The sequence below is a fragment of the Vulpes lagopus genome, chromosome 1 (genome assembly GCF_018345385.1).
Source record: "Vulpes lagopus strain Blue_001 chromosome 1, ASM1834538v1, whole genome shotgun sequence".
Classification (NCBI taxonomy): domain Eukaryota; kingdom Metazoa; phylum Chordata; class Mammalia; order Carnivora; family Canidae; genus Vulpes; species Vulpes lagopus.
Genome location: NC_054824.1, coordinates 4976527 through 4999333, shown reverse-complemented (window position 1 = coordinate 4999333; position 22807 = coordinate 4976527). Strand labels below are relative to the sequence as shown.

At 37.0% G+C, this 22807-nt stretch overlaps 1 protein-coding gene and 1 pseudogene across 4 annotated transcripts in view; one reads left to right on the top strand and one right to left on the bottom strand.

Annotated features, from left to right (window-relative positions):
• REV3L (REV3 like, DNA directed polymerase zeta catalytic subunit) overlaps positions 1 to 22807 on the bottom strand; it is a 181507-nt gene that overhangs the window by 128248 nt on the left and 30452 nt on the right. The window lies entirely within an intron of this gene.
• LOC121475130 lies at positions 17930 to 18026 on the top strand (annotated as a pseudogene).

Here is a 22807-nt window from a genome sequence, read left to right as displayed (position 1 = left end):
ATTGCACATTTGGTGGAGTGGCACAGGAGGAGACACAATGAGAGATGAAAAAACAAGCATGCACACACTTCCCAGGAAGCCGTTATATCAGGCAAGGGTGCAAAAGGGGTAAATGGTGCTGACCTGCAAACAGACAATCAGGTACAGCCATGATAAAGAAAGTAATATGGGTAAGAACCCACAAAAGGAGTGCCACAGAAACAGTAACACATCCATGACAAGGTTAAGTAACACCAGCAGCAACAGAAAACAGATGCACCATTACTTTCCTGAATCTGGCAGGGCTGTATTTCAGAAGTGGCTCCTGTCCTCAGAGCTCTGTCCCTAGTTCCTCGGGGGTACATGCCATTTGTCGACTTCAAACAGAGAGAATGGCAGTGATGGAAGAACATACCATTTTCTCATGTGCTATCACTATACTGCCTGCTAGCACAATCCTTACACTCCTTCCCCAACCCTTATCCCACTGTTTCACTGGGCTTTTTCTCTTTTTTGGTAGGAAACTATTTGTTTGCTTACTTTTTCCTATTTATAACTTAGAATGATTTAGATAAAATACACAGAGACGAATTCTATGTTCTACTGTTATATTTCATACTTTCTACAATGAACATCAGTGTATCTTAAGGTACAGCTGTAACAGAATTAACAAATCTGGAGCAGTTATTAGATACGGCGTAGCAAAATTGGAAAGACCAATCACACAATGGAATAAGATCTATACCCTCTAAAGTGTGGTAATCCGATTTCAGCTACCAACTTTCACACCTCTCAAGAATTACAAATTGTGCTGCTGTTAGACCAGTTTCTATTTTTAGCAGCAGTTATGTTGCTTAATTTCAAAGGAATGGGGGGGGGGAGACTTTCAGTTAAAAGCAAATTCTTTGATCATTTTGTTTCATTTCAAACATGGTACCATCTCCCAAATACTGTAGTTTCTTAATAAAATAGAAAAAAATCAAATTGTAACAATGAATGAGTCTTAAAAAAATATATTAATTTACTGATGATCTACTTGAATGCTTTTTAAACATTTCATGAAAAAATGTTATACCCATTATCACTGAAGACACTAAACCAAGCCACAATTTAGTTAAGAGCAAGTGGCATGCTAAACATGGAGTAAGGAAGGTGGGGAGACAGAGAAGTATTCTCTTTTAAGTTGACAAACAAATCTGAGACCAGTGGTTACGGAATTAGTGTAATAGTGGGGTGCCTAGGTGGTATAGTTGGTTGAGTGTCCAACTCTTGGTTTTGGCCTAAGGTCCTGATCTCAGGGTTGTGAGATCCAGCCTGGCATTGGGTTCTACATTCAGTGTGGAGTCTGCTTAAGACTCTCTCCACCCCTCACGACGTGCATTCTCTCTCTTGAATAAATAAATCTTTAAAAAACAAAACAAGAGTTAATGTTATAGTTTATTTTATAAGCAATTTTCTAAGTTCCTAAGATGATAATTTTACAGTCCATATATCTCAATAATGGAAATTTGGAGAAATTTTACAAGAAATAATTATAAAATCTGATTTCTTCTAAGTTTCTTCACAGGGCGGATGTTCAAAGTTCACAGAATTTTTTTTTTTTTTAATCGCCACTTTTCAGGTCTCCTGTGAAGCAGGGGCCAAAGATAGTATCTTTCTATGGAGGCTTTAAAATTACAATAATTTGTGGTGTATGATTTAGGGGAAAAAAGCAGAAATGATTTACTCAGCAGACAGTGAACTAAGTGCTTTACATACATTTATTTCTAAAACATTTAACCACCTTTCAAGTATCATAAAGGTTAACTTTCCTAAAATCACATATCTACTAGATAACTGAATCAAAATTTAGGAGCAGATCAATAAAATCTAACCATGCTGCTTCAATTATTTTTTATTTATTTTTTGCTTCAATTTTTAAAAAAGTAAATGTTGGTTTCCTTAATCTTTAACTCCTCAGTTCTTATTTTGTAATATAAATGCCTGTTTTATTTGACTCTCCCATTTGAAAGTTCTTTGGAGTTGGTACCCTGTTTGAATGATCATAATAATATCCCCAGGACCCAGCACAAAGCACCTAACATGTGATTAATATTTATTAAATGGTTGAACAAACCCTTAGCAAAATAGAGTAACTCCTTAAGGAGAAACAAGGATGTAAAAGCCTTGAGTATCTGAAAAAATGAATCTGTGAAAATAGAGGGACTTTGATACAACTAAGGATAATACAGTTATAGGGGGACATGGGTGTTGGGAAGAGTCCCTAGCTTATAGCACCTTATTACCCTGAATAACCCATAGTCCCAGGCAAAGCTGCAGTCACTACATCAACACAGATGTACCTCCCTCTGGTTCTCCAGCAGCTAGGGATGGCTCAGTGCCTTACCACCTTTCCCTAAGAACAACCTCCTGAAGAACACAGCACGAATTGTTGGCATTGTACTTAATGGCTCTAATACAGAATGAGTATCACAGAAAATGATGAGAAACAAGATAAAATAAATTCAAAAACAAGGAATAAAATACATAAAAAATGAATGTGAGAGTCAATTTCTCTTTGGCAACAGTGGTCTCTTATTATTGTAAAATTTGTAGTTCCATAATAGCACTGCTTTATTTTGACAAGATACAGACCACTTCTATAAATTTCCATTAGCTCTACCCCAACACAAATGTGTGGGGCCACACATAGTAAAGTCCCTTTGAGATAAGCTATCCTACCCCTCATCAGTTAGAAGTAGATTCAGCTATAGAGAAAACACCCTCAAATCAGTGGCTTAAGCATTCAATTAATGGTTTCCCTCATAAAATAAGTTCAGAGGCAGGTCGCTGGTACTGTGTACTCAGGTTTCTGCAACATCTAGTTATAGTGACTTGTGACTTCAATCCAGAGGCTCTCTCACTATACTCCAAAGAGCTCCACACACAGGATTAAGAATGTTTTTATAAAATTAGTGAAAGTAGGACGTCTGGGTGGCTCAGTGGTTGAGCATCTGCCTTTGGCCCAGGACATGATCCCAGAGTTCCGGGATCAAGTCCCACATCGGGCTCCCTGCAGGGATCCCGCCTCTCCCTCTGCCTCTGTCTCTCATGAATAAATAAATAAAATCTTAAAAAAATAAAATAAAATAAAATTAGCAACAGCTTTGCTATTTTGAAACCTTGCTAAGTGATTTGGGATTCTTTCCTAAGCGGTTTAGAACATTAAGCTCTGGGGCGCCTGGGTGGCTCAGTGGTTGAGCATCTGCCTTTGGCTCAGGTCATGATCCCGGGGTCCTGGGATTGAGTCCATCAGGCTCCCCACAGGGGGCCTGCTTCTCCTTTTGCCTCTCTCATGAATAAATAAATAAAACCTTAAAAAAAAAAAGAATATTAAGCTATGTCTAAGTAACATGTGGATCCAAAGCAAGCAAGCAACTGGCATTCTTCATGTCCCTAATTTCTGAATGTCCTCTCTTACTGTCAGGTCAAACTGAACTAAGGCAGCACATTCAGTAGGAATGGAGACTGTGGTTGGGAGAATAAGCCTACACACACAGGTTTTAAAAGTTTCTGAAGAGTTTGGGCTTTCCAGTTTGACTGCTGTTGACTAATTCAGAAATTGCAATAAAGCTGTTTCAGGAAAGCTCCACACAGACTTGTCACAGCATAACTGCTGGCTTTTAAAGACGCCATGGCAAAACTGTGTGGAGCTGGCTACTTATCAACTCTATGTAAGCAGGGCTTCTCTAAGGTAGGTGTCTCTATAACTGCCAGGACTTAGGTACATACTATGAATCTAATCTTTTTTTTTTAAAGATTTTATTTATTAATTCATGAGAGACTGAGACAGAGAGAGAGGCAGAGACCCAAGCAGAGGGAGAAGCAGACTCCATGCAGGGAGCCCGACATGGAACTCGATCCCAGGACCCCAGAATCACACCCTGGGCTGAAGGTGGCGCTAAACCTCTGAGCCACCCGGGCGGCCCATGAATCTAATCTTTTATAGAATTTAGGTGTACACTAAACATTAAGTCCTCTGTATTCCAACATTTCTTATGCCATTTTCCCACATTTTCTTCTGCATTTTAAATGCCTAGGTTTGGTCTCTTCATTAAACGGTGCATCTAAAATCTTACTAGTTTATCCATAGGAAAATTACCTGTATTTTTTGCAGATACATTTTCGATAAACAGACTAACATGTACCATTCCTCTAGTTCTAGGTCTGCAAAGTTTTCTGTAAAGTAACATATTTTAGACCTTATGGGTCATACTGTTGTGAAACAACTCCTTAACTCTGCCACTGTAGCCCAAAAGCAGCCACAGACAGTATATATGTAAATGAACGGGCATAACCATGTTGTTCCAATAAGATTTCATTTATGAAAACAGGCAGTGGGAGAGATTTGGTCCATGGAGAGTAGTTATGCCAATCCCTGCTCTAACTAATTAGCCTTCACCCAGAACAGAAAAGCTTAACATCTTCTTTTTTCTTTTCTTTTTAAAATAAGATGACTGGTCACCATAATCAAAATCACACTGGCTCAAGAGTATCCTAGAAAACAGAGTAAGAAATGCTTATTCTGTAACTTGCAACCCCATCTCCCAAATCTCAAACTTAATATACACAAGATTTTAAACAAAACTCTCCAGAGCTATCAAATAGAAAAACTTGGTGTGTGAACAGGAAAGGTTTATTTATCGAGTTTTTCATATTTTCTTCCTAGAATATCTTTTTAAGTTTTATATCACTGTCATTACCTCAGTCTGTATCCCTCCAAGCAAAGTCTTTGCTTCTTTCTAAAGTTTCACTCTTTCTTTCCCCATTCCCATAAAACTGCAAAATGAACCAAGCAAAACTCAAAGTCACTTAAGAAAGCAGTGTTATATCACCCATTATCATCTAAGAAAAAAATAAGAATGTACACAGATTTAAATATTAAGATGCTAAGACAATATTACCAATAGTAAAAAATAATTGTAAATTTTCAAAAATAGGAAATTATGATCTATCTACATCACGTCTATGACTCTCATACCAATTTGCTTACTGCCTGTTTTTGTAAATACAAATTTATTATACCACATCCATTTGGAATGGTCTCTTGCTGCTTTGCTACTGGCAGAGTAGTTCCAACAGAGACCTTCTAGCTTCCAAAGCCTAAAATATATACTATATGCCCTTTACAGAAAGTTTGCCAACCTCAGCAACAGATGGTGTTGCAGTATATTTCTTGGCATGAAGAGATATTTATGATATATTTATTTCAGGTGATATTCAGGCTTATTTCAATTATAAAAATATGTATAACACATTAAGGGAGATAAATTTAAAATTTTCTTTTTGCATATGTATTTTTTCTACATATTATACAATTTCTGAAAGAGAAAGGCAGGAAGAAGTCACCTACTTCTAAATGACCTAGAAATTAAAAAAAAAAAACATCCACCAACAAAAACCTAAGTATAATAATTAACTTTACAAAGGGCATATGTATATAACTTTGTTATCAGTTTCTCTTCATTTTCTCTTTTCATTTGTAAATAATGCTTTGGGGTTTCATATTTATTCATGCCATTTATTTCTTCAACTAAAGCGTACATGGCTTTATTCAGGATCATTGGCTTTGGGGTGCCTGAGTGCTTGAGCATCTAACTCTTGATTCTGGCTCAGGTCATGATCTCAATGTTGTGGGATCAAGTCCCACATTGGGCTCCATGCTCAGGATGGAGTCTGCTTGTCCCTCCCCCTCTGGTCCTCCCCCCACTCTTTCATTCCTCTCTCAAGAAAATAAAATCTTAGAAAAAAAGAATCATTGGCTTTAAGTTACCAATCCCACATTACTAACAGAACTATATCTCTCAAGGACCAGATGTTTCAAAGGTCTATTTTATTTATACATTTGTCTAACACATCTTTGTTTTTCCAGTGCTAAACACAATTGGTTTTATTATTCATAAACATAAGCATAAATTCTCCATTCTCCAAATTCTTTATGAAAGTCCAATATTAAGTATTAGACCTGGGCTGCTCATAATCATAGTCCTTGAACTCATGAACTTTTTACATTCTACTCAGAGATAAAGATGAGTAAACAGGCAATTACAGTATAACAAGTCTATGTTCAAAAGTATCTCAGATTTGTAAGAACATAGAAAGGCTTCCCAGAGGAAGCAACTCAGAAGAGCAAAGTGAGAAAGAATGTTGCAGTACATACAAAATCTGAAAGCAAATGAGAATATACATGGTATAGGAACAGAAAAATGTAGTTAGGAAGGAGCAAAGAGTGCAAGGGAGAGAAAGGACAAGTATGCATGTGTAAATGTGAGTGTGTGTGTGTGTGTGTGTGTGTGTGTGTGTAGATTCTGTGACCTATGTGAGTTTGCATTTTATAAAGTTCCCTGGTGGACACACTGTGGAGAAACTAGGGACAGCATTTTAATAGGAAAATATGTTTAGGAGGTTATTGGAGTAATTCAGGAGAGAAATGTCAGTAGAGATGGAGAAAACACGAAGAAGGACTTAGGGCACAGAATTTAGAGATAACTGACAGGAATTTGGGAGTAGAGTAAAAGAGAAAGAATCAAGGATGATGCAAACTTCTGGTTTAGGCAACTGGATAGATTATGAATGTCAAAGAAAACTGAGAAAGGAGAGTAGGCTGATTTCTATTTTGAACTTGTGGAATTTTACATGTTTAAAGAACTTCCAAAAGGAGATTTACATTAAACACAATTAGGTACACAAATGTAGAGCTTAAGAAAGAGATCTGGGTAGAGAAGACAACAGATTGGGGAGTCTGAATAACAGATGGATAAAAAAATGCTCAAGAGAATACACAGACAAAAGAAGGGGCATAGGTCAGAAACTTGAGGAATACTAATATTTAAGGAAGGAATAAAAGGATTTTGATTTATGTAGGATATGAGAGAATGAGCCCCTGGGAGGGCTGCCAGTCAAGAAAGAGAAGTAACAGTGAATACTTGAAAATATAAGTTTGTTAGCCCTGGAACCAGAGAGTTCCAAGGGTCCAGGAGAAATGCACAAGAGAAATGCAAGCTATGAGAGGCTGGATAAGAAACTGGAAGGACACAGATAAACTATATAGAAACACTTCAGAATGGCAGAAGAAGAACCTTAAAAAACCCGCTCCTCCATAAAGGCAACAAGAACACTGGCATATTCTGTTGAAATCAACTTTTTTCAGAATTTTGGAAATAAACGAAAAGGCTTGTGATAATCCAAAGAGTGTTTATTCAAGAAAAGCAGTTGAATCTTAGCAAGAACAAGTTTTATGGTGTTCTAACTTGCCCTGGTAATCCAATCTCATCTATCTATCCCTACCCTACCATGAGCTCCAGAGTAGCTGTGAAAACAGCCAGCCAAGCAGGCAATGGAGAGACCAAAATAGATTTGCAGTTCCCCAAAAGCCCAATCACAGAAAACTGTCACCATGTGACCTGCCTGGCAGCTCACTGAAAAGCTCCATTCTCAGGACTTTATTTGATCAGACTCAGAGCTTACTCCCTGGGTATAGTCCTATCTGCAGTATCTTTATGGAAAACAATTAGCAGCAACTGTTTAACATCACAGTTGCCTAAGGTAGTTTTTATCAGTTGCAGCTAGTAAGAGGCTGAACACAAACTTAAAAGGAAAAACTGAGGACTAACGTGTCCATGAGAACTTACAAGGTTTTGACATAGTCCTGGAAATTTAGAAGGGTATGCACATGTTGGAGCTGTCTGCATGCTCAAAAAAGCTGAAAAGGCCCTAATCTTTCAAGATGGCTGAACTGGAGGCTTTGCACTAACACACACACACACACACACACACACACACATACAGAGCTCCTCAACAAAAGGTGGAAGGATGCCTATTGGCTCAAGGCATTTAAAAGAATCTCTGGCCAACCATTAACTAACCAATAGGTTAGATGAGTAGGGACTTCAAAGAATAGACACTGTACAGGATTAATCTAAGAAAGGCACTAAATAAATAACATCACCAACAACAGAGCAAAAACAAACCTGGGGATAGGGAAGAATATGATTTCCTTAACTATCAAAATATTTAAAATGTCTAGTTTCCAACAAAAAAAAAATGATAAGACATATAAAAAAAAAAAAAGAGAGAAGCATGACCCATACACAGGGAAAAAAGGAGTCAATAAAACTGCCTCTGAGAAAGCTCAGAAATTCATCTTACTAGACAAAGACTTTCTTTTTCTTTTTTTTTAAGATTTATTTATTCATAGAGACAGAGAGAGAGAGGCAGAGACACAGACAGAGGGAGAAGCAGGCTCCATTCAGGGAGCCTGAATGGGACTCAATCCCAGGTCCCAAGGATCACACCCTGGGCTGCAGGCAGCACTAAACCGCTGTGCCACCAGGGCTGCCCTAGACAAAGACTTTAAACTAGCTATTAAAAACATTTCAAAGAACAAGGGCACATGGTGGCTCAGTTAAGCAGCTGACTCTTGGTTCCAGCTCAGGTCGGGATCTCAGGGTTGTAAGACTGAGTCCTGCATCAGGCTCTGTACTCAGTGAGGAGTCTACTTGAGATTCTCTCTCTCTCCCTCTCCCTTTGTTCCTCTCCCCATGCCTAAACTCTCTCAAATAAAATATTAAAAAAGAAATTTTAAAGAAAAGATTATGTCTAAGAATTAAAGGAACGTTTGAGAATCATGTCTTACCTAACAGAAGATATAAATGAATAGACAAAAATTATAAAAAAAAGAATTAGGGGCACCTGTGTGGCTCAGTTGGTAAAGTGTCTGCCCTCGACTCAGGTCATGATCCCAGGGTCCTGGGACTGAGGCCCGGAACCGGCTCCTTGCTCATCAGGGAGCCTGCTTCTCCCTCTCTCTCTGCCTGCCACTCCCCCTGCTTGTGCTCTGTCAAATAAAACAAAATAAAAAAGAATGAAATAGAAATTTTGGTGTTAAAAAAAGAAATTTTGGTGTTAGAAGAGCAACATGAAATGAAAAATTTACTAAAGAAAGTAAAGAGCACATCTGAACTGGTAGAAGAATCAGTAAACTTGAAGACAGGTCAGTTGACATTCTCCAATCTGAGGAACAAAAAAAAAAAAAAAAAAGAATGAAGAAAAATTAACAGGGTGTCAGAGATTTATGGGATTCTGTCAACATATACATAACATGAGCTTCAGCAGAAGAGGAGACAGAGAAAGATGGAATGAATATCTGAAAACAGAATGGCAAAAAATCCCCAAATTCGATGGAAACAATCTGTGTATCTAAGCTAAAAAAATTGCAAGTAGGAGAAACTCAAATAGATCCATGCCAAGATGCATCATAACCAAACTGCCAAAGACAAAATCTTGAAAATGACAAAAGCAATTCATCATGCACAAAATTTCCTCAATAAGGTTAAGAGCTGAAATCTCATTAAAAAACATGGAAGCCAGTAGGATGACATAGTCCAAGTAATGAAAGAAGATTTTTTTTTAAAAAAAGATCTTATTTATTTGAGAAAAAGAAAGAGAGAGCACATGCACAAGCAGGGGGAGTGGGAGAGGGAGAAGCAGGCTCCCCACTAAGCAGGGAGCTCGAACCGGACCCTGGGATCATGACCTGAGCCGAGGCAGACACTTAACCAACTGAGCCACCCAGGTGCCCTGAAAGAAAAAGACTGTTAAGCAAGAATTTGATATCTAGCAAAACTACCCTTTAAAAACAAAGGAGATATGGGTGATATAGGAAGAAAGAAGAAATTAAGATATTCCCAGCTAAATGAAAATTGAGAGAATCTTTCACTAGCAGGCCTGACCTATAAGAAATAGTAAAGGGGATTTCATTCCAGGCTAAAACAAAAGGATAATAGACAGACAACATCTTAAATCCACACTAAGCAGTAAAGAATACCCATAAAGATGACTACTTAGGTAAACACAAAAGATAATAAACATGTATTTTTGTAATTCTTTCCTTCTCCTATCTCATTTAAGACAGATGCAAAAGTTATAATTATAAGATTGTATTGATGGGCTTATAATGTGTAATGATGTTATTTGCACAAATGATGTTATAATGGAACAATGGTTTTATATATACAGGCATAGCAATATTGTGGGTTCTGTTTCAGACCACTGCAATAAAGCAAATACTGCAATAAAGTGAGTCAAATGTATTTTTTGGTTTCCTGGTACATACAAAAGTTATGTTCCACACTATAATATAGTCTATTAAATGCGCAATAGCATTATATTTTTAAAAATGATATATGCACCTTAAAAAATATTTCCTTGCTAAAAAATGCTAGCCATCATCTGGGCTTTCAGTAAGTCATAATCACTGATCACAGATCACCATAGCAAATACAATAATGAAAGTTCAAAATGCAAGTTACCAAAACGTGACACAGATACCAAATGATCAAGTGCTGTTGGAAAAAATGGTGCTGACAGACTTGCTTAGTGCAGGGCTGCCACAAACCTTTAATTTGTTGAAAAGAAAAAAAAAAAAAAAGACAGTATCTGCAAAACACAGCAAAGTGAAGGACAATGAGATATGCCTGGATGAAAATTAAATCGGGATTAATCCAAACTAAGATGTCTTAAATTAAGATGTTAAGTGTAATACCCAGAGTAACCATGAAGAAAGTAACTAAAAAACAGAAAAAAAGAGAGGGAGGGAGGGAGGGAGGGAAGAAAGGGAAGAAGGAAAAAAAATGGAATTAAAGTAGTATACTAGAAAATATCTATTTAGCATATAAGACTATAATGGAAGAATAAAACAAAAGAGCAAAAGACACAGAAAAAAAACAAATAACAAATGGCAGATGTACAACTACCCAGAACTGGCAGGTAGTCAAAGGACATATTATCTTGCCATATCTCTCTCAACTCAATGGGAAAGATCAATTTTCCCATTTTACATTCACCAGTACAATTTGGGGTGCTACGCAAAATGAAGAGAACTTATACAAGCATCATATAAGCCAAAGAAAACACAGGACTGGAATCCTTTGCCTCAGTCATGTCTTAAACATGCTCAATATATTTCCTTGAATTAATTAACATACTCTATAACCAGAAGAATCCTTCACTGAGGAAAAATAGGAAAAGGGCTGATTTTTTATTTTCTTCAAAAAATACTTCATATGATTAGTATTTAGATGGAAAATACTATAACTGCTTCTCATTCTTTAGGGACCAGCTAGCTCCCTTGCTATTTCAACTTTATACACCTTCCTTTACCTATAAAAGTAAGTGCACAACTTGTTTCCTCATTTATGTCTTCAGAGCACTTATATAAATATATTATGCACTTGTTATACATATGTTTATATACAGTGGAATCACATCATATGAGCATTTTATTCACTGTATAGGAAGGAATCAAGGGACTCAGGTGGAGAGAGAATGAATGTGGGAACACAATTAAATGGTGCTAGTGTGCCCAGTCAATAAACTTATCTAGCGTCATGAGATAGGGTATATAAATCTGTTATTCCTTAGTGTCTCTGAATTCCTTGGTATATCTAAAGTGGAAGTATCTTGTATTGAAAAGAGGCAACTGAGTGTGCTTCTGTTTAAAAGATGAAGTTCATAGTTTTCATAAACCATGGCCCTGATCATGGGCCAACTATTTCAACTAGAGCTCAGCTGAAGAAAAGTGACTAGTGTCTGGGTCTGTAAGTCAGGAAAATTAAGCTGCTGGGCTTAGTGAAAGATACTGAGGTATAATTCATGCAATTCAAAAAAAAAAAAAAAAGAATTCATGCAATTCAAGAGATATCAAGGGAAATACTGCCTAATTCTAAAAAAGGTTTTAATCTCATACTTTTGCTTCAAATCTACTTTCCATGTAAGATGCAACCTCACTGTCTCTGTCTCCATACCTACAGTGTGAGTTCCATGAATACATGCATCATGTCTTCTTCCTATTCTCAATGCTTGGCAGAGAGCCTAAAATACAGAGGGTGTTTGATCCACGCTAGATAAGCATATGTGGCATAATATTTTTTTTTAATTTTTTATTTATTTATGATAGTCAGAGAGAGAGAGAGAGAGGCAGAGACACAGGCGGAGGGAGAAGCAGGCTCCATGCACCGGGAGCCTGATGTGGGATTCGATCCCGGGTCTCCAGGATCGCGCCCTGGGCCAAAGGCAGGCGCCAAACCGCTGCGCCACCCAGGGATCCCTATGTGGCATAATATATATATTTGGTCTTTGTGTCTTATTCCCAGCAGAGAGCTCCTAAAACCCTTGGTATTTCCTGAGCAATAGGAGTATTTTGTTACTCATACAAACCCCTTTCTATCATAACTGAATTTACATTAATGAGGTGACTCTTGATCAGGTCTTAAGACAGCTTCAGAACAGAAGTTGGTTGCCAGAGGAATCAATCATATCATTACAGGGTGGAGTTTTCAATCCCATGCCCTACCTGCCACCTCACCTCCAGAGAGTGGAGAAGGACTTAAAATTTAGTTCACCAATGGCCAATGATTTAATCACGCATTTTTGATGAAACTTCAATAGAAACTCTGGAACAATGAGGTTTGGGAAAGCTAACTGGTTGTGCATACACACTTTTCAGACACATCTGAGGCTCAGGACCTTTCTAAACCTTACCCTATGTAGGTCTTGACCTGGCTATTCATTTGTCTTCTTTATAATATACTGTATAAATACAGTGTTTTCCTGAGTTCTGTAAATTGTTCTAGTAAATTACTGAACCTGAGGGTAGGGGGAGGATTGAAAGAATCCCCAAATTTGTAATTGGCCAGGCAAAAGTGCAGGTAGCTTGGGTATCCATTTGTGGCTGGCATCTGAAGCAGGAGCAATCTTACAGAACTGATCCCTTACCCTATGGGGATCTGCACTAATTTCAGGTAGTGCCATAACTGAAATGAGTTACAGAAAACCCACAGCTGATGTCAGAGAATTGAGAATTTATTGCTGGAAAACCAACATAATGATATTACCTTTTGAAGAGGGCTTTCATCTTAGTCTTGTAGAAAATTTGACTGCCTTTACTTTTCTCTCTTTATAATTTCTTTTCAAAAGCTAACAAAGATATTTATAACGTCTTCCTATCTTTTCCTATTTGAAAGGGGATGAGAAGGGATGAATTAAGGATCAACTTTCCATATTAAACAGTAAACTAACAGCAAAAAATACAAACGTTTCTAAGATTAAGAATGTGATGAAATGGCACGTCCAAAATTCATGTGTAATTTAGTTTGCAATTATTACTATAGAAGGGAAACCAGTAAGGGACGCCTGGGTGGCTCAGTGGCTGCGCATCTGCCTTCAGCTCAGGGTGTGATCCTGGGGTTCCGGGATTGAGCCCTGCATCGGGGTCCCCTCCCTGTGGGGAGCTGCTTCTCCCTCTGCCTCTGTGTGTCTCTCATGAATAAATAAAATCTTTAAAAAAAACAAACAAACAAGGAAAGGAAACCAGTAATTACTTTGAGTTTCACAGTGATTGCTACTACTGGCTTACACAATATGGTATACCATCACATTTTTCTAAAAAGTCTAGCCTTAAAAACAAAACAAAAACAAAAACAAAAACAACTAAACTGTGTTTTCAAGCCAGAATCTCCAAGAAAATGTTTACCTTTCATAAATGTCATAAAAATAACTAGTGTTTATAACCTTTGCTAAAAATAAAATTCTGGCCTGTAAAACAAATACTGCTTTGGGGCACCTGGCTGGCTCAGTTTCAGGTTCATGAGTTCAAGCCCCACACTGGGTGTGAAGCCTACTTAAAAAACAAAAAAACAAATATTGTTTTAGTTTCAGATGTTTTACAGCCAGAATAGTCACACATGTTAATCTTTGTGGTATTTCAATTCAGAGGTAAGTAATCCAAGGTTGAAGTAAAATTAATAATCCAATTACTATCTGAAAATTCACCTCCAGTGATGTAAAACAGTATTAATAGCTAATCAAGATAAAGTTACTATCCAGTCAAATTTGTATGTAAATGCCTGAATTTTCTTTCAAAGACACATCAGTAAAATGTTACAGGTAATTAAATTAATGCAAATCTAGTAAACTGTTCAATCATACTTAATGGTAGTTGAATACTGAAGGACTTTAAAATTTTACCTATACAAGAAAGTAAAAAGACAACACATGGAATAAGAGAAACTATTTAGGAATCATGTTTGATAAAGGACTTGTATCTAGAATAACTCTTACACCTCAATATTAAAAAGACAACCTAATTTTAAAATGGGTAAAATAAATAGGCATTTCTCCAAGAAGATATAAAAATGGCAAGTACATGAAAAGATGGCTCAATATCAGTAGCCATCAATGGGATAAATGCAAATGAAAACTACAATGAAATACACTTCATATCCACTAGACAGCTATAATAAAAAAAAAAAAGTGAGGCAATAACAAGTGTTGTTGAAAAACTGGAAACCTCATATACCGCTGTTAAGAATGTTAAATGTATAGCTGCTTTGGAAAACAGGCTGGTAGTTCCTCAAAAGATTAAACACGAAGTTATCATATGATCAGCAATTCTATTCCTAGTTATATGCCCAAGATAAATGAAAATATATACCCACACAAAAACTTGTACGTGAATGTTCATAGTAACATTTTTTCATAACAGCCAAAAGGTAGTAATAACCCAAATGTCCATTAACTGATGGATAAATATAACATGGACTATCCATACAATGGGATATTTATTCAGCCATTAAAAGGAATGAAGTACTGATACAACATGGATGAACAGGCAAACTGTAAACTGTATCTGAATAAAGCTCTTAAATAATTTTTTAGCTCATTCATGCTCACTGGATTTTCTTTTTTCTGGAGGTCTCTAATGAAAAGACCTAATTTTGAATATACCATTAAAATCAATGCATTCGGGATCCCTGGGTGGCGCAGCGGTTTGGCGCCCGCCTTTGGCCCAGGGCGCGATCCTGGAGATCCGGGATCGAATCCCATGTCAGGCTCCTGGTGCATGGAGCCTGCTTCTCCCTCTGCCTATGTCTCTGCCTCTCTCTCTCTCTGTGTAACTATCATAAATAAATAAAAATTAAAAAAAATCAATGCATTCATTAAAATGAATTATTAGATTTGCATCACAGAAATAAATTATGACTAAATTAAGAGAAATACAAACATTAGCTTCTAAAACCACTTATATGTCTCTATTTCCACTTGATGATGCACTAAGTATACTATTTTAAACATTCAATCACATTAAGATATGTTGTCAATTAGCAATGTTCTACTTAAAGTGATCATTACCAAAAACAGATAAAGCAATTAAAGATTAAAAACTGTCAATGTAAGAAAGTTTTTAGATAATAAAACTTTCAGACAATAAACTTAATAAAACTGACCTACCATACACACTTAATAGTTGTTCTGTCAAAAGGTAGAAGCAGCATAGCCTCCTCGCACCCCTCAAACCACCCCATCCAAAAATATTGTACAAGAATCCAATGGAAGTTTTCTTAGAACTACATTCAGTTACTTAACAGTATCAGACCGATATGGCCAGTTAGCTCTACTAAGCATAAAACTGGTTACAGGGGAGCCTGAATAAGGCAGTTATAAGTCATGAAAATTATGAAATGTTGGACAAAAACATATTGCCAAACATATCAAAAACAATGCAAACCAGAAGTCAGTGGAGCATCATTTTAAAGTATTAAAACTGAAAAAAAATATTAAAACTGAACTTTTTTAGTGGTTGCTTTAGAGTTTGCTGTATACATTTAATCTACAACCACTGTCAAATAGCATTATATTGCATTTCACAGGTAGTACTTAAAACAGTATTCCAAATTCTCTCTGCTACCCCTTGTAACATTGCTTCAAATTTCACTTAACTATAAGCTATAATCACCCAATACATTGTGTGTATTATCTATCATATCCACTTAGAATAGAAAACAAAAGGTTTTATTTTACACCTTCATTTATTCCTTCACTAACTCTCCTTTTCTCTGAAAAGCTTCTTTTAACATTTCTTGCAAGTAACAGCTCTTATTGGTGACAGTTCCCGCAATTTTTATGTCTGAGAAAGTTTTCATTTTTCCTTCACTTTGAAAGACCATTTCAATGTATATGGAATTCTAGGTTGGTGATTTTTTTTTTTCTTTCAACACTTCTACACTACCAGGTATAGATTCGGTATTTGTCATATTTGGTGTCCTCTGAGCTTGCTGGATTGGTAGTTTGGACTTTAACTCTTAGCTATTAGCATTTCAAATATTTGTTTTGCTCCTTTCTCTATTCTCTATCAAAGGCATTCCTTACTTGTTACAGTGCTTTTGATTGCTAGTATTTTCTTCTGACTTTTTTCTTAGAATTTCAATCTCTCTGCTTACATTACCCATCTGTTCTTACATGTTGTTCACTTTTTCCATTAGAGCCCTTAGCATATTGATCATAGTTATTTTAAATTTCCAGTCTGACAATTCCAAAATCTCTGTCGTATCTGACTAGGAGTTAGGCTGTATTTACTGTAGCTATGGGTATCAAAACTAAAATTTCCTCTAACGTCCTTGTCTTTGGGTTTCCCTAGAAACTCCCTAAATAAAGTACAAACCCTGCAGTTCTTTGTCTGTAATCCTTTATTATTATACAGAAGCCCTGTTGATGTAGAGGTAAAGTGTAGGGAGAGGGGAACTATTCCATAATCCAATGATGAGGTCTAAGTCTTTTAGTGGGTCTGTATTCCTGGCTGTGACTTTTGAAAGGGCCTCTCAGCAGTTTTTCCTCTCTTAGAGAGATAGCAAGGCTAGAGAAAAAGTTGGTTTCCCCAAGCTGGTTAGGCTCTGGTAGTTTCCCTTTTAAGCAGGGAGAAAACAGAATGCGGTGGGCTTATTTCAAAATGGTTACTATTCCTCTCCTGCGGGAAGCATGAGGAAATCCACCTGCCTTCCGATCTTAACAGTGAGAACCTGGTGGAGCCTGTGGAGGAAAAACTCACAAGAGCGTGGGAGCTGTCCTAAAACTGGACCCCCAGGAGTGTTTAACTATCAAGCTAATCCACACTCAGCTTCTGGCAGGTCATCAGTTACAGTTAAGTTTTCCTACTAGTTCCTGGCTTCATTAGCTTATGCTCCCAGCAAGCTGTGATTCTTTGTATTTGCCTGTCTCTCCAGTTTTGGGGGCATTAGTTTACTCTGTGATCTCAGTTCTCTGATGGATCTAAGAAGAACTGTTGCTTTTTAGTTTAACTTTGTTCCTACCATAAGGACAAGAGTGACAACTTCTAATTTCTTTCATGTCTGAGTAGAAACCAGAATTCAATATCCTTTTGATTCTCATCATTCCTTGAACACTTTTTTATTTTCTGAAACAAGAAGGTGTTCAGGTTCATCTTGCACTTTTCCCAAGGGAGTCTTGGTTACTTTCAGTGGAGAATATTATTTAGAAATCAAGATCTGGACACAAAGTATCCTCAATGCTATGGGGGTATCATTACTTCTAGAATCCAGGAGCACATACTAGGAAATCTATATATTTATATACATACACATACCCTACATTTATTTCTCTATCCATCCATCCATCCTTCTCTGTATATGATAAAAACTATACTCATACCTCCAATTCCTTTTTTCATTTGATACCTCCAATTCCAACCCAATATCCTAGAAACATTCTAGTTGTCCCTATGTCCATGTTTCTCTTTTGTTCAACAGTAAGAAACGTGGGATCCCTGGGTGGCGCAGCGGTTTGGCGCCTGCCTTTGGCCCAGGGCGCGATCCTGGAGACCCGGGATCGAGTCCCACGTCGGGCTCCCGGTGCATGGAGCCTGCTTCTCCCTCTGCCTGTGTCTCTGCCTCTCTCTCTCTCTGTGTGTGACTATCATAAATAAAATAAAAGTTGTTTAAAAAATTAAAAAAAAAAAAAAAAAAACAGTAAGAAACGTGGTTCCCATTTTCCTTACTGTATTAATTGTTTGCACAATCCTTAAAAACATAAAAAGTAGTTTCAGAACTCCTATCCACTACCACTGAGAAAAGTACATCTAATAAAATTGGAATGATACAGAGATTAGCATGGTCCTTGCACAAGGATGACTTGGAATACTTGTTTTTTGTTCTTTTCAGGGGAGGGGGGTGGGCAAAGAGAGGAGTGGTAAAATTTCCAGATAATAAAATGCACAAATACTAACTGCACCTTATTAATTTTGACAAATGTATGTAATTTGATGAGTTATGGAACAATTCCCACTTTCATCACCTCCAAAATTCCCTTGTGCTTTTTAGTCAATCCCCACCTCCTCTGAAGCAATCACTGTTCTGATTTTTCACAATAGTTTTGTCTAGCGCTTCATAAAAATTGCATATTCTTTTATGTCTCAATTCTTTCACCCAGCACTATTTTAATGTTCATCCAGGATACCACATTATGAGTAGTTCATTCCTTTTTGTTGTTCCATAGTAACTCCTTGTATGAAGATATCAGTTTGTTTACCCATTTATATATGAGATAAAAGATTCAGGAGTACCTCAAGTCACACAGTTAACTGGATAAGAATTCCAAGGACCTCAGAACCAGAAGTATTCTAAACTCTTGATTCTTGGTTTGGTGTTCTCTTCACTTTAGCAAAGTACCACTCAAACAAATTTTAGAAATAACTAAGGCACCTGGGTGGCTCAGTTAGTTAAGCATCTAACTCCTGATTTCGGCTCAGATCATGATCTCAGGGTCATGAGATCAAGTCCCACATTGGGCTCCATGCTCAGCAGAGAGTCTGCTTGAGAGTCTTTCCTTTCCCTTTTCCTCTGCCCCGCCCCCCCCCTCCCAACCCGCTCACAAGCACACTGTCTAAAATAAATCTCTAAAGGGCAGCCCCGGTGGCTCAGCGGTTTAGTGCCACCTTCAGTCTAGGGGGTAATCCTGGAGACCTGGGATCAAGACCCACATTGGGGGGATCCCTGGGTGGCGCAGCGGTTTGGTACCTGCCTTTGGCCCAGAGCGCGATCCTGGAGACCCGGGATCGAGTCCCACATCGGGCTCCCGGTGCATGGAGGCTGCTTCTCCCTCTGCCTATGTCTCTGCCTCTCTCTCTCTCTCTCTGTGATGACTATCATAAATAAATAAAAAAAAAAATTAAAAAAAAAAAAAGACCCACATTGGGCTCCCTGCATGAAGCCTGCTCCTCCCTCTGCCTGCATCTCTGCCTCTGTGTCTCTCATGAATAAATAAAATCTTTTAAAATAAAATAAAATAAATCTTTAAAAAATAACAAAAACTCCAGGGATATATTTTTATCATATTTAGTGATAAGGAACTACCTATATGTAATCACATCACAGATGTGATATTTTTCAAAATTATCACTGTGATACTTTCCAATGAGTTTTTTTTTTTTTTTAAAGATTTTATTTGACAGAGAGAGAGTATGCGTGCATGCACAAGCAGCAGGAGTTGCAGGCAGAGGGAGTGGGAGAAGCAGTTTCCTTACTTGAACAGAGTACTATATGGGGCTCGATCCCAGGACACTAGGATCATGACCTGAGCTGAAGGCAGACACCTAACTGACTGAGCCACCCAGGCACCCCTCCAATGAGTTCTTAACAGGAAATGAAAAATATCCAAAATCATTATTTTTTTAAATATCCAAAATTAAAAGGTTATTGAATAAAATGCAAATATTTTTAGTATCAGACCTTTAAGAATAACAGTTAACACTGGCATTTCTTCCATAATCCATACTCCTTCCTAATCCTTCTACCAATGCTGATTTCAAATTTACTTGACATTTCTTAAAGATCTCTTAAACATTTACCTTATAATCAGTTTTCAATGAAAGTAATTTATACATTCATTAACTTCTTCAGTTTAAACCTATAAACTACCAAGAGGAGTACTCGCCTAATTTTAGCATTTCTAGGCAATTTTTAGCCTTTTGAGTCTCTCAAGTCTGTCAAATCATCTAATTCCCTATTTAGAAAACCTATCAATCTCTCTCTCTTTAAAACATAACAAAAAAGACAGTTTTTCTTCAACCCATAATCTTTAAGCTCCTTCTCAAACCACAATTAACTTACTAATTCTGATCTAAGGACAGTAATTTTTCTGTACTGTGAAATGCTACTACTTACCCCTCATGATAAAAGTTTATGGTAGTACCATTCAAGGTGACCTTAACTCACTGCTATGAACTGAAGGGCCAAAAGGAGAACACCAAGAGTGAGACTGCCATTAGGCAAGGTTGTCCCACTACCTCTCCTACTGCCCCAAACACCCTGCATGTTGGCCCAAATCTAGCTGAACTTCCCGAAGATGAAGTAATAGAGAAAGTAACAGAGAATTTGAGAGCTCTTCGTCAAAAGCTATGAACGAATCTATGGATCTGTAATATTTGATGTAACCTCCATTGTAAGGTTCCCTTCTAATAGGTTTTTAGATATCTCACGTATTCCAAAATAACATCCATCTCACAAGAACATGGTGAAATATAAAGTATACCTTGATGCTCCCACAAGTTAGGGGTTATTATTTAATTTTCCTTATGTGAGAGAACAGATTAACTTTAGACTTCATCAATCTATCATATATATGATGACCCAAGAACTTAGTCTGTAACACAAACAAGGTAGATGAGACCAATTGACTTATCCTATATTTCATTTACAAGTCACAATCCTTAGCTCATAATTTATGTAAACTAAAATGCTAATTATTATTTGGAGTGAAGAAAATGAAAGGTTTCACATGTGTTCAGAACACTGAATTCTATAACAAAACTTCCCAACTGCCAGTCACTACATCAATGACAAATGATGGTTTGATTAACAGCTATGGCAAAGACAGCTGTTTAGCACTTGGCTTCACCTTTTGGTTTTAGGTTCTCAAAATTCCTGTGAACTTCTTCTTTCATCCAAACAAAATAAAAAATTTTGATATAGCCAAGATAACATGCCTAAAGAGCTACACTCCAAGTCTAATGATATTAGACTTGAAAGAAAAAGAAATACCAGGGCTGTAATGTCACCTGCTCATTTTTCCTTTGTGCCATTAGAAAAATTTTACAAAGTAGGTTAATGTGTAAGGTATACTTTCCTGAACTCCTTAATACTTTTCATCCTACTTCTTCCTTAAAAATATAGTGGCCAAAATAAAGGAAATTTGTGGAAGGCAATGATTAATCCAGAGAACTAATGTAAGTAGTCAGACAAGTGGTCATCTCATCATCTTCAAGAATTAGCAGAAGATAATAAGATGGCAATGGAGAAAGAATGTAAGAAGGACATGGAACCTGGCAAACTGCCTTGGAAGGGAAGGAAAAACAGAAACTTTTGGTCCTAGTTAAAGTGTCAATGAGAATATACTCTCGGAAGGAAAAAAAGTGTTAACAAAAATATAGATAAAATAAAGACAAGTAAAAGTAGTAAATAAACTTAGAAATTGGAGTACTAGAGTTACCCTTACAAAGCTTACAAAGAAAGTATCTTTTAAAAATATTTTCTGGCCTAGTTGTCCTAAAGAAATTAGGAGAATAAGCCAACAATCAACCATATATTTTTACTGAACACCTAGTACATAAATGATGTTGTATAGGTACTGTGATTTTATTTATATTTTTAGAAGACTTTATTTATTTGAGAAAGAGCAAATATGCACACAAGCAGGGAGGTAGGGCAGGGGCAGAGGGAGAACCAGACTCCCCGCTGAGCAGGGAGCCCAATGTGGCTAGATCCCAGGACCCTGAGGTCATGACCTGAGCCGAAGGCAGAGGCTTAATGTACTGAGCCACCTAGGTGCCCCAATAATGTGATTTTAAAATGAATTTAATATAGTCTCTTGCCTCGACTCTAGCCGGGAATAGGGTTGGGGCACCAAGTCAAATATATAACAGAGATGGAAACAAAATGCTTAGGGAACCTAGAGAAAAGAAAAATTAATTAGAACAGGGGTGTGGCAAAAAAGGTTTCATAGAAGTGATATTTGCACTGGACTTTAAAGAATGGGCAAGAATTTAATAGGCATAGACAGGAAAAGGTAGTGCAAAAAAAAAAAATAGAAGGAATACTATAAGAAAGGTATGTTAGAAAAAAGTGTAGGATATATTCAGGAAAATCCAAGTGTCTAAGTGAGATGGAAATCTAGAGTTCGTGATAAAGAGAAAGAAAAATGAGAAAAGCCTAGAGAAGCAGATTGGAAAAGAGACTGAGGAGTCCCTAAACACTACACCATAAGTTCATTTTTAGCAGTAAAGATTCAAATTATTTTGAGCCTTAGAAACACACACACAATCTAGGTTCTTAACTATCAGATAAGCCTGCACACAAGTTAAATTTCACTTTAACAACTGTGCTGTCTTGCAGTCATCAATTACCAATGGTCCTCTGAAATTTAGAATCAGAATAAATGTAAAAGCTGGGTAAATGCTAAATTTTAAAGCAGATCCAGCTGCTCAATGGTCAACATGATTATAGATAAATAGGGTGACCATTTGTCCTCTAAACTGGGATTTTTCTGAACAGAGGCACTATTAATAATTATGCTAGTATAAATTAGGAACATTCCAAGCAAACTGGGATGAATGGTTAACCTAGTTATAAAAACTCCCAAAATCAAAGGGACTCTTTTCTTATATTCTTTTCAGTGGGAATCTCCTACTGTGGAGCAGGAGGAGAATCTAGCATTTGAAATTGAGATTCGTAACTATGGCATTTTAAAGAGACACATATTAAAAACGAATAACATCTATTTTTATAGTAGCAGAGACTTGAAGGGTGAATGACTTCATGAAAATCTGTGTCAGACTTCTTTACCTTAACTAATGATAACCATGAACACAAGAGGAACTATACATATTGGTTACTAACCTCACAAGCACGTTTAGACTTAGATGGTATTCCCTGAGTTTCTGTGT